Consider the following 13,829-nt stretch of genomic DNA (forward strand, 5'->3'; position numbering starts at 1 on the left):
CTCTTTTATTTTCTTCTTTTTCTGCGCCTCTTTTCCTTTAGTGTTTCTCTTTTTTATACATTAGAAAGTGCAGCAAAGCTTCTGCAGTACACAGCATAAATAAGGCCAAAACTGATTACAATCTGCACCAAGCCTTCATATTGACGTGATAACTCAAAGTGCATGAGCGTGTGCAGTAAACACTAAAGAAGGATAGTAAAAACATGGGCGCAAGATCTTGTTATTTCTCTCATCTAAAACTACACGGGGGATGTGCAAGGAAGTCAACAACTTTTAATTAGACTTTCCAAAGAAACCAGTGTCTAAAGCGGCCCTAAGGCAAGCAAAAATGTGGCCCAGCTGGAGATATATATAGATCAAAGTCATAGACGGGCGAAGATAACTCTGCATTCAGTGGAAATTTGACACACCATCTGTTTCCGATCGTGTCGAACTCTGCGATCATAGCACCACATCTCCTTTAATTATCAACCATGCACTGTCCGGGTAACTTCGCTGTGAAGGCTAATCTTTGTTTGCAAATTAAGAATACAAGTAAGAACAAGAAAGAACACAATTCGAATATTGCTATAAGAACACAAGTTAGGTTCAACAAACCGGTATACAATGAAACAGATAAAAAATGGATTAATCTAAACAAAACTTAAACTCTAACTTAGGCGACGTATATTTTATCCTCAATAACTCCTAACATGTTACAAGGCCCAAACGGTCCAAACGACGGCGATGCAGTACCTGATAGATTTTGGACGTCCACTTGTTTCGACGATTACCACTGATTCCGAAGGAACTTTGACGTGGGACTAGTGCCATTGGTTAGCTTATGAAATTAGCTTTCCATCTATAGGTAGAACGTCGAAAACAAAGTCCGCATATGACCTGGGCGTCCATTTTAGTGTGAGTTACTCCTAGAGCCCGGGATGGACTTAAACTTGACATGAATTGAGCCTCCAACTTGACTTGAGGTGGCTAAGGGGGAGAATATCCAAGGGCTTCCTCTTTGTGTTCTCCAATTTCTTAGGGTGTGCCCTAACTTGGACAGGGTCCCAAAAAGGGTGAATATAAAGCCTATGACGACGAGCAACTCTTGATAAAAACGGTGGCAACTTATCTTGATGGTTTGGAAGCCTTGCCAATGTGATCATAGGTCAAACTAGATCAATTTAAAAGCTTCATCATGTACTCATTTGCCTCAATCGCACTCCATATGAAAGAGTTATGGTCTTCAAAATGAAGTAGTGTCAGGCTGCTAACAACTTAATGTTTAACTTTGATGGACTTGCACTTTGAGACCAGTCTTATTCATGACACGCTCCATCATCACCACCGTTGTTCCTAAGCACATTTGAAATATCGATATTATGTAGCAACCAATTCTTAATTTGTCATTATACAAACATAGGAATGAGCTCACGTTATAATCCATGGTCGTATCGAAGGTTGTATGTCCTAATCACTTTCTCTGTTTATTTTTCTCTTTTTATTTTTTATTTTCTACCTTTTATTCTTTGTCTTTTTTAATTTCTTATACGTAAACCTATCTATTTTACATGATCGTATATGTATTCATTTACCGGTTGTAGATGTATAATATGATGCCATGCACCATATTTTTTCTTTTTTTAATCATTTTTCTCTCTCTTTTTCATGTTTTCTCTTCTTCCGATCTAATTTAATCTTATGATGGAAAGTTATGGTGATAATTTATCACAAAAAGTTATGCACATAAGTTGTGAGTATAACTTTGTAATTTTGTAAAAATCAAAAGTTATGAAAATATCTTTTTTCAAAAAAAACAAAAAATTATGATAATAAGTTGTTCCGTAAAAAGTCATACATATAATTTGTTTCATAACTTTTTAAAAATAAAAAGTTATGGAAATGTGTAGGATTTCTGGAATGCCTAGAGGGGGTGAATAAGCCTGCAAAAATTCAACTCAAACCGAAGTCAAATTCACCCACGACACTGCCGCTCTGTGAGCGCTGCACTACCGCACCTACAGGAGAGATTAGTGCATAGTTTAAAATTTACCCAACAAAATTTAGATTGGGTAAATTTCTTAGCTTCCTACAGGCTAGTAGATCACAAATCGATAGCTAAAAGTGGTGGGACACCACACACAAGTAGATCAGCCTCAAACTCTAGAAATCACCTCAATCAATAATATGTCATGCAAGTAATGTAAATCAAGCACAAGTGACACAATGATTTATCCCGTGGTTCAGCTCGCCACCAAGGCTTGCCTACCTCCACGTTGTTGAGGTTAGCCACTAAGGCTTAGAGCTTTCCAACCCTTCCTCGTTCTCTAGTCAAGAGACTTAACTCTTGAGATGAGGAGTGAGTTTACTAGCTTCAAGAGATGGTTATAAACCTCCCGAGGCTGCCACACAAGTTGGCAATCTCTACAGGCGACGCTCTAGCCGGTTAGGAGCCAAGCTCCAAGACTAACAAATACAACCGCCGGCCAAAACATGAACCAAGTGCGCTTTAAAGTATGGGAATCAATGGAGCTTCTCTCTAATCGAGTTTAGGACCCTTTTTCCTCAAGGATTGATGAAAAAAATCGATGGATTTGCTTGAGTGCTTGAGGTCAACAATGGAGTGAGAGAGAGAGAGAGAGCTCCTGCTCTGTTTTGGGTGTACTCAAGTGAGGAAGAAGAGAGCTTATTCATTACCATTGGGAAGAAAGGGGAAAGATATATATATATATATATATACCCTCAGCCCCCAACGATCACTTTAAATCGCAGATAGCCGTTGGCGAGGAAAGGTAAAGGTATATATACCCCTAGCCCCCAATGGACATCGCAACCAAAGGGTCAGGCGAGATGAAGCCTGGGACCATGAGGTCGGGTGAGACGGATCCCGCGACCCTGGGGTCGGGCGAGGCGGATCCCGCACCTAAGGGGTCGGGCGAGACGGATCCCGTACCTAAGGGCCGGGCGAGCCGGATCCCGCACCTAAGGGGTCGGGCAAGATGGAGCCTGCGACTAAGGTGTCGAGCAAGCTGGATCCCGCACCCAAGAGGTCGGGCAAGACAGAGCTCGCACCCACACAAGATAACAAGGGTAATAGTGAAGTGTAGACTATCTTAGCTATGAATCTGAGGATGCATGTGGTTGTTTGAGCACTTGGTAGCACATATTAGCTTAAGCATTGTGCCCCCTTTATAGTATGACTTTTCCTATACTCAAATTCAATATATAAAAGAATTTAAACCTCCTTTGAGTTTGAATCCATCTACATATATAATTGGGGGGCTCCTCCATTTCATGTAGCATCCTCGAACATAAATTCCCTGCTTGTCAACTCGATAGATCTCATTAGTTCTCTAATTGCGTGGTCATTATCACCAGAACCCACAATTAAGGCTTAATTGTACTTTCAATCTCCCCATTTTTGGTGATTGATGACAACCCAATTAGAGCTTATAAAAGATATGAAATAAATACTAAGACTTTCGAGCTATGGTTGTAGAGCCTCTCCCTAAATATGTGAATAGAGAATTGAATTCTTAAATTGGCATAAGAGGCCAAGATTCACATTTTAGTGAAAGTGATGGGGCTCCCCCTACATCCATGCTCCTGTGGGGTGCTGCACACCGTGTTAGGTATGTGAAACATGATGCAAATGACAGTTTATGCACAGCATGGTTTGCTGTTGCAGCTGGGTGCGACATTGTCGCACTTGCTGTAACAGCATAGATCAGAACAGACACCACACAATATGTGATGCATACAAAGATATACATTCTAGCACAATTGTATCACAAGCGACAACATAGATTAATATATGTCCTTATCCCACATAAAAAGTCAAATAGTAGCATTATTTCACAATTTAGAGTTTTGAGCAACTCTCAAACTTTTCACCTAGTGAAGACTAACACTCATCGAATAGAACATGAAGCGCAGCTGACCATGGCATCGAAAAGTTGTTGACCCCTCTAATTTTCTCCTCCTTTGGCGCAAAGCACCAAAAAGAGAAGAAAAGAAGAAAGATCAACACCTACTCATCATCTCCCTAGATGTTCGTCTGATCAATATCATCACCTCCTGCAGTAGTCCCGGCACCACCATCACCATCATCATCGTCGAAGTCAATACATGCACGGCCCTGATAGTGAGTAGTGGTGGTGTAGTGAGTGGAATGCCTCGGCTCCTGTCTTTGACGGTATCCCTCTAGGGTCTCATCCCAATCCGCTACTCATCCCTGCTCCTCCTCCTCATCATCTGAATCTGTGTCAAAGAGACTCAGAAGGTCATACTATGGAGGAGGTGGAATAGGAGCAAGTGGTGGAAGGTCCTATCCACGCTGTTGACGCTACTCAAGCTATGTCTCACACACTCTGTTAGCTGCATAGGTGCACTTGCCGAAGATTGCCTTCAACCACTTGCTAAACTTCTTCATCTTGCCTCCTCTGCGAGACCTAGAGTGGGAAGATTTAGGGATGTCTACATGAGCATGAGAGCTCCCCACTCCCTAAGTAGCTGTAGCTGGCTGGGTCTTCTCAATTTTGTAGATGGTGTGCATCCCATCCTTCGGAAAGTAAAATTCAGTGACCCTCTCAATCATGAACATGAGGTAAGGGGCATAGGGCAGCCCCCTCCTCCCATCCTCCACTGCAAATCTCAACTCAGTCCACATGAATCTAGGGACATTGAACCTTTCACCACCTAGAGCAAATCTAGCCAACACATTTCTTACAAAGCCATTAATATCTGAGGCTGTTCCATCCTTTGGGTTGATGGTGTTCCTGATGAGGTTGTTGAGGATGTAATAGAAGCTATGTAGACCACTCCTCTTGTCATCTGCAATCCTTCTATCTCTCCACATGTAACTGATGTCATGGATCTCAGCTCGAGGCTCATCATGAATGTAAGCGTAACCTCTGTGCTCCTCCCCAAAGCCAAGAATCCGGCTGAAAGTGACAAAGTCGACTTTGTAGTGCCGACCATCAGTCATCTAGTGAATCTCATTAGAGGTCTAGTCATAGAAGTATGTGGTATGAAACTATGCAAGGACCTCCTCATTCTAGTTATACTAGAAACCCATGATGTCTGAAAGCTAGAACCTATCACAAATTTTGATTGCCTTGTCAAACTCTAGCTCCTCCTTCTCCTGCATCTCATCTCAATCAATATACTGCATCTTGATGATCTTGGTTTTCTTGGATGCAAGAATGGCAGTGGCATAAAAGTTGGAATGAAACTCATTCTAGAATCTATAATCAATGCCCAAATCGTTGCGCACTGCATAGGGATTGATCCCCCTCGTCTCTTCCACCAGCTTCCAACTCTTGGAATAGTTGATAATTGCATGCCGGCAGGAGTCATCTAGAGGTCTCATGATAATCTCACCCTCATAATCTCTCATGTATCTGCTATCAAACTCAGAGAGATGCTGTGGGGTGTCAGGAATGACATCAGTGGTACGACCTATCGTCTCTAGCCTCTCCTCATCTTCAATGTATTGCTCGCGCCTCCCCCTATCACCAAGTCCCCTTAGAGCTATACTATTGCCTGCTGCTGTTGACCTCCCTCAACCACGGTGAGGTGGATCCTTGTCTCTTTGCTCATTCATCTTTCTTTTCCCCTTTGATCATTATCTCCGTGCTCCATCTTCTCAAATGAGGAATGGAGAGGAGAGGGAAGAAACTACTCGGGCCAAGGGCAGTAGCAGCCATCAGCAATGTTGAGGGAGTGTTGGTAGCTGCCATGGCACTACCAAAGATTGGCAATGTGTGGCCAAGCGATGGCGATGGCACGGGCACGAGAGGAGAGAGAGGCACGGGCGTCGGCGTCGGTGTCAGGGGGAAGAGAGAGAGGGAAAGAAGTTACTGTGGACTTGAGGATAAGAGGAAAAATAAATGGGCCTCGTAGTAAAACCATTTGGGCCTAATCTCAATTGAGATTCAAAGTGCGGCACTACCGTATGCCTAGCCCGGCACTGCCGCACTCCCCAAAATAGTGGGAGTTAGCTATAATCTATGACTCTCTCTGTATAAGATATGGACGCATATCACTTATATACCATGACCAGAAACAAATAATCAATACAGACCATGATCATGATACATAAGTTACCTTTTATAAATCATTTTCATGCACAATATGAAAATTTTTAACTCTTTTGCCTAGATACTAGTTTATCAAACAGAGGCATGCTAAAATTCAAACCACGTTATGAGAATCAAGTATATTTAGCTCACTACGCAAAATGCAAAACACAAAACCTTGACTTGTCGAGGGGCTTTGTGAAGATATCGGCTAGTTGCTTTTCGGTGCTCACATGGCAAATTTCGATATCTCCTTTGGTTTCATGGTCTCTCAAGAAATGATGATGGATGTCTATGTGCTTGGTTTTAGAGTAGCTTACGGGATTGTTTGCAATCTTAATGGCACTCTCATTGTCACACAAGAGTGGGATTTTTGTGAAGTGACATCTAAAATCTTGAATAGTTTGCCTCATCCAAAGTAGTTAGGCACAACATGCACCGGCCGCAACATACTCGGCCTCAACAGTGGAAAGGGCTACACAATTTTGCTTTTTAGAACTCCAAGACACTAGGGATCGTCCAAGGAATTGACATGTCCCCAAAGTGCTTTTTCGATCTACTTTGCAACTGGCATAATTGAAATCCGAATACCCAAGTAGATCAAACTTAGAGCCCTTAGGATACCACAAACCAAGGTTATGAGTGTGTACTAAATATCTAAAGATTCTCTTAATGGCCACCAAGTGACACTCTTTTGGGTTAGCTTAAAATCTAGCACACATGCACGCACTAAGCATAATATCGGGCCTAGATACGCACAAATAAAGTAGAGAGCCGATCATAGAATGATATACCTTGGTATCCATGGCTTTCCCTTCAATGTTGAGATCAAGATGTCCATTGGTTGGCATGGGAGTTTTGATAGGCTTGGCATTCACCATGTGAAACTTCTTAAGCATATCATGGGTGTACTTTGTTTGACTAATAAAAGTTCCATCCTTCACTTGCTTGATTTGAAATCCAAGGAAGAACTTCAACTCACCCATCATGGACATCTCAAATCTCTTTGTCATGATCCTACTAAATTCCTCACAAAAAGTATGATTAGTACTACCAAATATTATGTCATCGATATATATTTGGCACACAAATATATCTTTACCAACTTTGTGAGTAAAAAGGGTAGGGTCGGTTTAAGCAAGAATTCTTTAAGGCATTCATACCATGCTCTTGGTGCTTGCTTAAGCCCATAGAGTGCCTTTTGGAGTTTGTAGACGTGGTTGGGGAACTTGGGATCTTCAAAACCCGATGGTTGCTCAACATAGACAAGTTCTTGAATGGGGCCATTGAGGAATGCACTCTTCATGTCCATTTGATATAGCTTGAAATTGTGATGAGCGACATAGGCTAGAAGCATTCAGATTGCTTCAAGTCTTGCCACCGATGCATATGTTTCCTCAAAGTCCAAGCCCTCTACTTGAGTGAAACCTTGAGCAACCAATATTGCCTTGTTCCTTGTCACCACTCCATTCTTATCTTGCTTGTTGCGGAAGACCCACTTGGTACCAATGACAGTGGTATTGGGTCATTCCACCAAAGTCCACACTTGGTTTCTTTCAAAGTTATTGAGCTCTTCTTGCATGGCCATCACCCAATCTAGGTCTCCAAGTGCTTGTTCTACCTTAAGAGGCTCTAAAGAGGAAATAGACGAGTAATATTGGCAAAAGTTTGCTAAATGTGAACGAGCTGTTACCCTCTTTTGAAGACTTCCAAGGATGTTGTCAATGGGATGATCCTGTTGTATTGTTTTCCTTAGTCTTGGATGATCAATGGCCTCCTGTCCATCTTCTGGATCTTCATTATCTTCTTGCTAGAATATGGGTTGTAGGTTATGTCCTTGAATCGGAGTTGGACTTGCTGCTGCTGTCAGAGGGAGTGCAGCACTACCGCTCTTCTGTGCGGCACTACCGCTCTGCTAATTTGTAGCAGGGGTTGGCTCCCCCTCAGCATCAGGTACATCGGCGGAACTTTGTTCATTGGCAGCTTGAGGAACCTCCACTTTAGTGACTTTGCCTTCTTGTGGTTTTATATCACCAATAGCCAATTGCTTGATTGCTTCACATGGTGGATCCTTCTTTCCTACAACACTTGAATCAACTTGCTCCACTTGAGAGCCATTAGATTCATCAAATGTCATGTCTACTGCTATTTCAACTCTCCCAAAGGTTTTGTTGAAAACGTGATAGGAATGCTCATTTGATCCATAACCAAGACGAAAACCTTCATCAACTTTAGGTGCAAACTTAGAGGTTTTGGGTTTCTTATTAAGTATGAAACACTTGCACCCAAACACTCTAAAGTAGGACACCTTTGGTTTGTTACCGGTTAGAAGCTCATATGAAGTTTTCTTCAACTTCTTATGTAGGTAGATGATGAGCCCATGGCTCATCAAGTTATTCAGTTTGGCTCATTTTTATTTGATGCAAAGATAAACAAGATGAAGGAAGGGATCCTAGCTAATACTACAAGATTCGGGACCAAGTTTATTTTTCAAGGAATTGATTTGTGCAAGCAAGAGAAGAAGCAAGAAATGGTGTTTCATGTTGGTTCCATACAAGTCATGGTGCCAATCTAATGGTGCTGGTAGGCTAGCAACGTGGGCTCAATATTATATTATTTCCTTGCAATTTGACGTGCTGTGGTAGTATTAGCATATATATATATATATATATATATATATATTTAGGCTCAATATTGTATTATTTGATAGTGGGCTAGTCTGTTTAATTAATTAGTTTGGAAGCCCAAGTCAAGTCGATGCCTTGTGTGCCTGCGTGCACTTATAATGGCCAAGGTTGCCATGTAACATGGGAGATTTGTTTTTGGTGATTCTTCATGGTTCTGTGCTGGGACACCAGGAACCCTAGGAGGTGCATCCTCCTGCATCTATCTGCTGCCGATCCAACTTGGATTGAGAAGGTCGAGATCAAGCTACTGCTTGGGCTCATATCAGAGTTTGTGGAATTCCCACTTCTAATCGTGGTGCTTCTTGTACCGTGGGTAGAAGGAATTTTAGGGTTTGGATTGCATCTCATTGTAAGCCGATCCCTCTATCATTGATATTGCTACTGCTTTGTGTTTGGTTGATAAATGGAATTATTTTATCCATCTCAATTATCTATTTGGTCAACACATAATTGCTGGGAGATTTCTCTAATTATTGTGATACAATTGGCCTCGTTCCTCATTGGTTTAATTATATTTCTGGAGAGACGAGATCGTTCCTAGTACTGCTATTTATACATACAGTTCGTGACCTGATCTGGTACTTGTTGCTTGGTGTGATTACTTTGGAGATAATTATATTGCTACAGTACTAGACTCCTTGCCGAATACAATATAATTACTGTTATAGTTTGTCACCTACTATTCATCATCCGATATCAGATTATTTGTTGTGACTATTTAGAGTTGATAAAATTTTAGAGAAAGCTATATTTTAGTTTGTGTACCATGAAAGATTGGGCAATTTTCGGGCATCGTCAGCGCGTCCTCATCAGTTGGCATCGTCGACGTGTCCTCATCAGCTGGTATCAGCTTCTGGGTTGCTCACGGTGCATTTGGATATATTTTTTTCAATGGCTGATTTGAAATTGCTCAAGAAAGTTCATCTTTTGTCAAAGTTATCTCTAGCAACACGTCTCAAGGAGTACTATGATTGGGAAGAACATATGGAAGATTTCTTCTAGGGGCGTGGACTTGCATTGGCCCTAAAGATGTATTATGCAGAAGAGACAATGGCTAAAGATATTTCACATTGGTGGGATTGCTGGGACAAAAAATTTCCTTGTTGGACGTGGAGCAATATAAAAGCTGTGCTTCGGTGCCGATTTCGTTCTCTTGAGTCAAAGAAGGTAGCTACTGCATGTGCACAAATTCCCCAAGGCACTAAGGCAAATATGCGCTCATCATGGGCTGATTCTATTGCTGGAGATAAGTACCTTCATGCTTTTAACCAGCCAGTCGGTGATATTAATTCTTATGAGACGAAGCTAGGTTCTGGTGTTAGTTATGGCAAGTCTATGCATGCTGATTTTGTTTCTTCCGCTAAATTACAGCAAGCTACCAGTCACAATAATTATGGTGATAAGTTATCTACTTGTGCTCGCCGTTCTGTTGGTCCCACGAAAAAGTGTGTGGCAGCAAAGGAAAGTCAATATGTTGATAAAAAGTCGGAGGCTACTATTGCTTCTGCATTTTCTGTTGCCAAGCAACCCGAGAAGAAATGTGCTCATGTTACTGATATTATTCCTCATATTCAGGAAAACAAAATGGTGTCTGCTACAGAAGAAAACATAACTGAACCTAAAGATGAGTTAATTGTGCAAGAGAGAGATGTAAGCATAAGTGCTGAATTTTTTTCCACACCACAACAACAAGCTATGGACTCTTCCTTTTATTCTCCTATAGAGCCATCAATTGATATTGTTGATGATGCAACAAGTGGCTTATCTATGCTGGCTCAAGAAGTCAAGCAGGATGCTACTGCTAGTAATGTGAAGGGGCAACGCTCTAATATATTTCAGTCAGAATGCACAATCCATGATAAGGTATGCAAGCTAATTATTGATGGTGGTAGTTTCACAAATGCTATTAGTTTAGATCTTGTGCATGCTTTGTCTTTGTCAACGTGGAGGCTTCCAATGCCACGTTATATCCAATGGATGAACCAAAGTGGTACACTCAAAATTACTCACAAGGTGCGAGTTAAATTTTCTATTAGAAATGATGTGGATACAGTTGATTGTGCTGTTGTAAAGATGAGTGCTTGTCATTTATTATTAGGTCGGCCATGGCAGTTTGATCTTAATGCTATTCATACCGGTCGTTCTAATAATTATTCATTTTGTGCACAAGGGAGTTTGTCATGTTCTCAAACCAATGCTTGAGAGTGCTATTAAGGCTAAGGTTTTTCCCAAGGTGCAAGTGACGAAAAGGGCTGCTGAAATTATCCCAAAGCCGAGGACGGCTTTGCTTCAAGAGAGAGAGAATGATGTGAATATTCCTATTCTTGCTGCTGCTAGTGAGTCCGTGATTTGCTGTGAGGAGCCAATTAAATCATCAATCCAATTTGGTTCTATCTCCAATAATATTTTTGGGAACAATGTGGCTATGACAAAAGGCACTCTTGTTACAAAGGAGGTTCCCGAGATTAATGCTCAACTTAATGAGCCATCAGAGCATGATATAGCCATCAAGGGGAATTCTTCTATGATTATTAATTCTTTGGGTGAAGCTTCTGATTGTCATCGCATGGAGTTGAAAAATGCAGATATTGTTACTAATAAATCTCCTATACATATTGGCTCTCTATCTAATTTCGTGGAACATGAAGACAAGAAGAAAGATGAAAATATAATAGTTACAAAGATGAAGAAGTCAGTAGAGATTATGGCAAAACCGAGGACAGCTTTGTTTCAAGGGAGAGAGGATGATGAGCCCATGGCTCATCAAGTTATTCAGTTTGGCTCATTTTTATTTGATGCAAAGATAAACAAGATGAAGGAAGGGATGCTAGCTAATACTACAAGATTCGGGACCAAGTTTATTTTTCAAGGAATTAATTTGTGCAAGCAAGAGAAGAAGCAAGAAATGGTGTTTCATGTTGGTTCCATACAAGTCGTGGTGCCAATCTAATGGTGCTGGTAGGTTAGCAACGTGGGCTCAATATTATATTATTTCCTTGCAATTTGACGTGCTGTGGTAGTTTTAGCATATATATATATTTGGGCTCAATATTGTATTATTTGATAGTGGGCTAGTCCGTTTAATTAATTAGTTTGGAAGCCCAAGTCAAGTCGATGCCTTGTGTGCCTGCGTGCACTTATAATGGCCAAGGTTGCCATATAACAGGGGAGATTTGTTTTTGGTGATTCTTCGTGGTTCTATGCTGGGACACCAGGAACCCTAGGAGGCGCATCCTCCTGCATCTATCTGCTGCTGATCCAACTTGGATTGAGAAGGTCCGAGATCAAGCTACTGCTTGGGCTCAGATCGGAGTTCGTGGAATTCCCACTTCTAATCGTGGTGCTTCTTGTACCATGGGTAGAAGGAATTTTAGGGTTTGGATTGCATCTCATTGTAAGCCAATCCCTCTATCATTGATATTGCTACTGCTTTGTGTTTGGTTGATAAACGGAATTATTTTATCCATCTCAATTATCTATTTGGTCAACACATAATTGCTGGGAGATTTCTCTAATTATTGTGATACAATTGGCCTTGTTCCTCATTGGTTTAATTATATTTCTGGAGAGACGAGATCGTTCCTAGTACTGCTATTTATACATACAGTTCGTGACCTGATCTGGTACTTGTTGCTTGGCGTGATCACTTTGGAGATAATTACATTGCTACAGTACTAGACTCCTTGCCGAATACAGTATAATTACTGTTACATTTTGTCACCTACTATTCATCATCTGATATCAGATTATTTGTTGTGACTATTCAGAGTTGATAAAATTTCAGAGAAAGCTATATTTTAGTTTGTGTATGGTGAAAGATTGGGCAATTTTCGAGCATCGTCGGCGTGTCCTCATTAGTTGGCATCGTCGGCGTGTCCTCATCAGTAGAGGCGGTTGATGGCATGGCAAGCGGTGTTGATGGCTTCACACCAAAAGAGATCCGGCGTCTTGTACTCATCTAGCATTGTCCTTGCCATGTCAATTAGTGTACAATTCTTTCTCTCTACTACACTATTTTGTTGAGGGGTGTATGGAGTTAAGAACTAATGCTTGATGCCTTCTTCATCAAGAAACTCCTCAACTTGGGTGTTCTTGAATTCAATCCCATTGTCGCTTCTCATTTTCTTGATGGGGGAGACTGAACTCTTTTTGAGCTCTTCTAACAAAAGTCTTCACTTTGTCTCTAACTTGACACTTATCAAATAAGAAAAATACCCAAGTGAAACAAAAATAATCATCAACAATAACAAGACCATATTTGTTACCCCCGATACTTAGGTAGGTGACCGGTCCAAAGAGATCCATGTGTATGAGCTCTAATGGTTGCGTCATGGTCATGATGCTCTTTGGTGGGTGAGGTACGCCAACTTGCTTTCCCGGCTTGACAAGCGCTACATATCCTATCTTTTTCAAAGTGAACATTTATTAGCCCAAGGATGTGTTCATCCTTTTGAAGTTTGGCCAAGTTTCTTATCCCAACACGGGCTAGTCGCGCGATGCCAAAGCCACCCCATGCTAGATTTTGTCACTAAACAAGTCTCAAGATTAGCTTTACTTTTGTTGAAATCAACTAGGTAAAGCTTGTTCTTTAAATGACCCATAAAGACAATAGAGGAATCCTCCCTTCTAAAGACTTACACACCCTTACCCGTAAAGAGACAATTGAAGCCCATCTCGCATAATTGAGAGACAGACAACAAATTATAATATAACGAATCAACATGTAAAATATTTGTAATTGAATGCTCAAGGGTTATATCAACTTTACGGAGACCAATCACATTCCCCTTAGAGTTGTCTCCAAAGAGAATATTTTCATTTGAGTCCATCTTCAGGGTATATGATGAGAACATACTCCTTTCTCTGGTCATATGATTTGTACATCCACTATCAAGCACCCAACTTGATCCACCGGAGGAGTATGCCTACAAAACAGATTTAGTTGCTTGATTTAGGTCTCCAATTTGACTTGGGGCCTTGCATGTTAGTCACAAAAAAATTAGGAACCCAAATAGAAGTATTCCTATATGTGTTGGCTTCCTTTCCAACATATTTGGCAACCACTTTTCCACTGCTGTTGTTC

The sequence above is a fragment of the Miscanthus floridulus genome, chromosome 16 (assembly GCF_019320115.1).
Source record: "Miscanthus floridulus cultivar M001 chromosome 16, ASM1932011v1, whole genome shotgun sequence".
NCBI lineage: Eukaryota > Viridiplantae > Streptophyta > Magnoliopsida > Poales > Poaceae > Miscanthus > Miscanthus floridulus.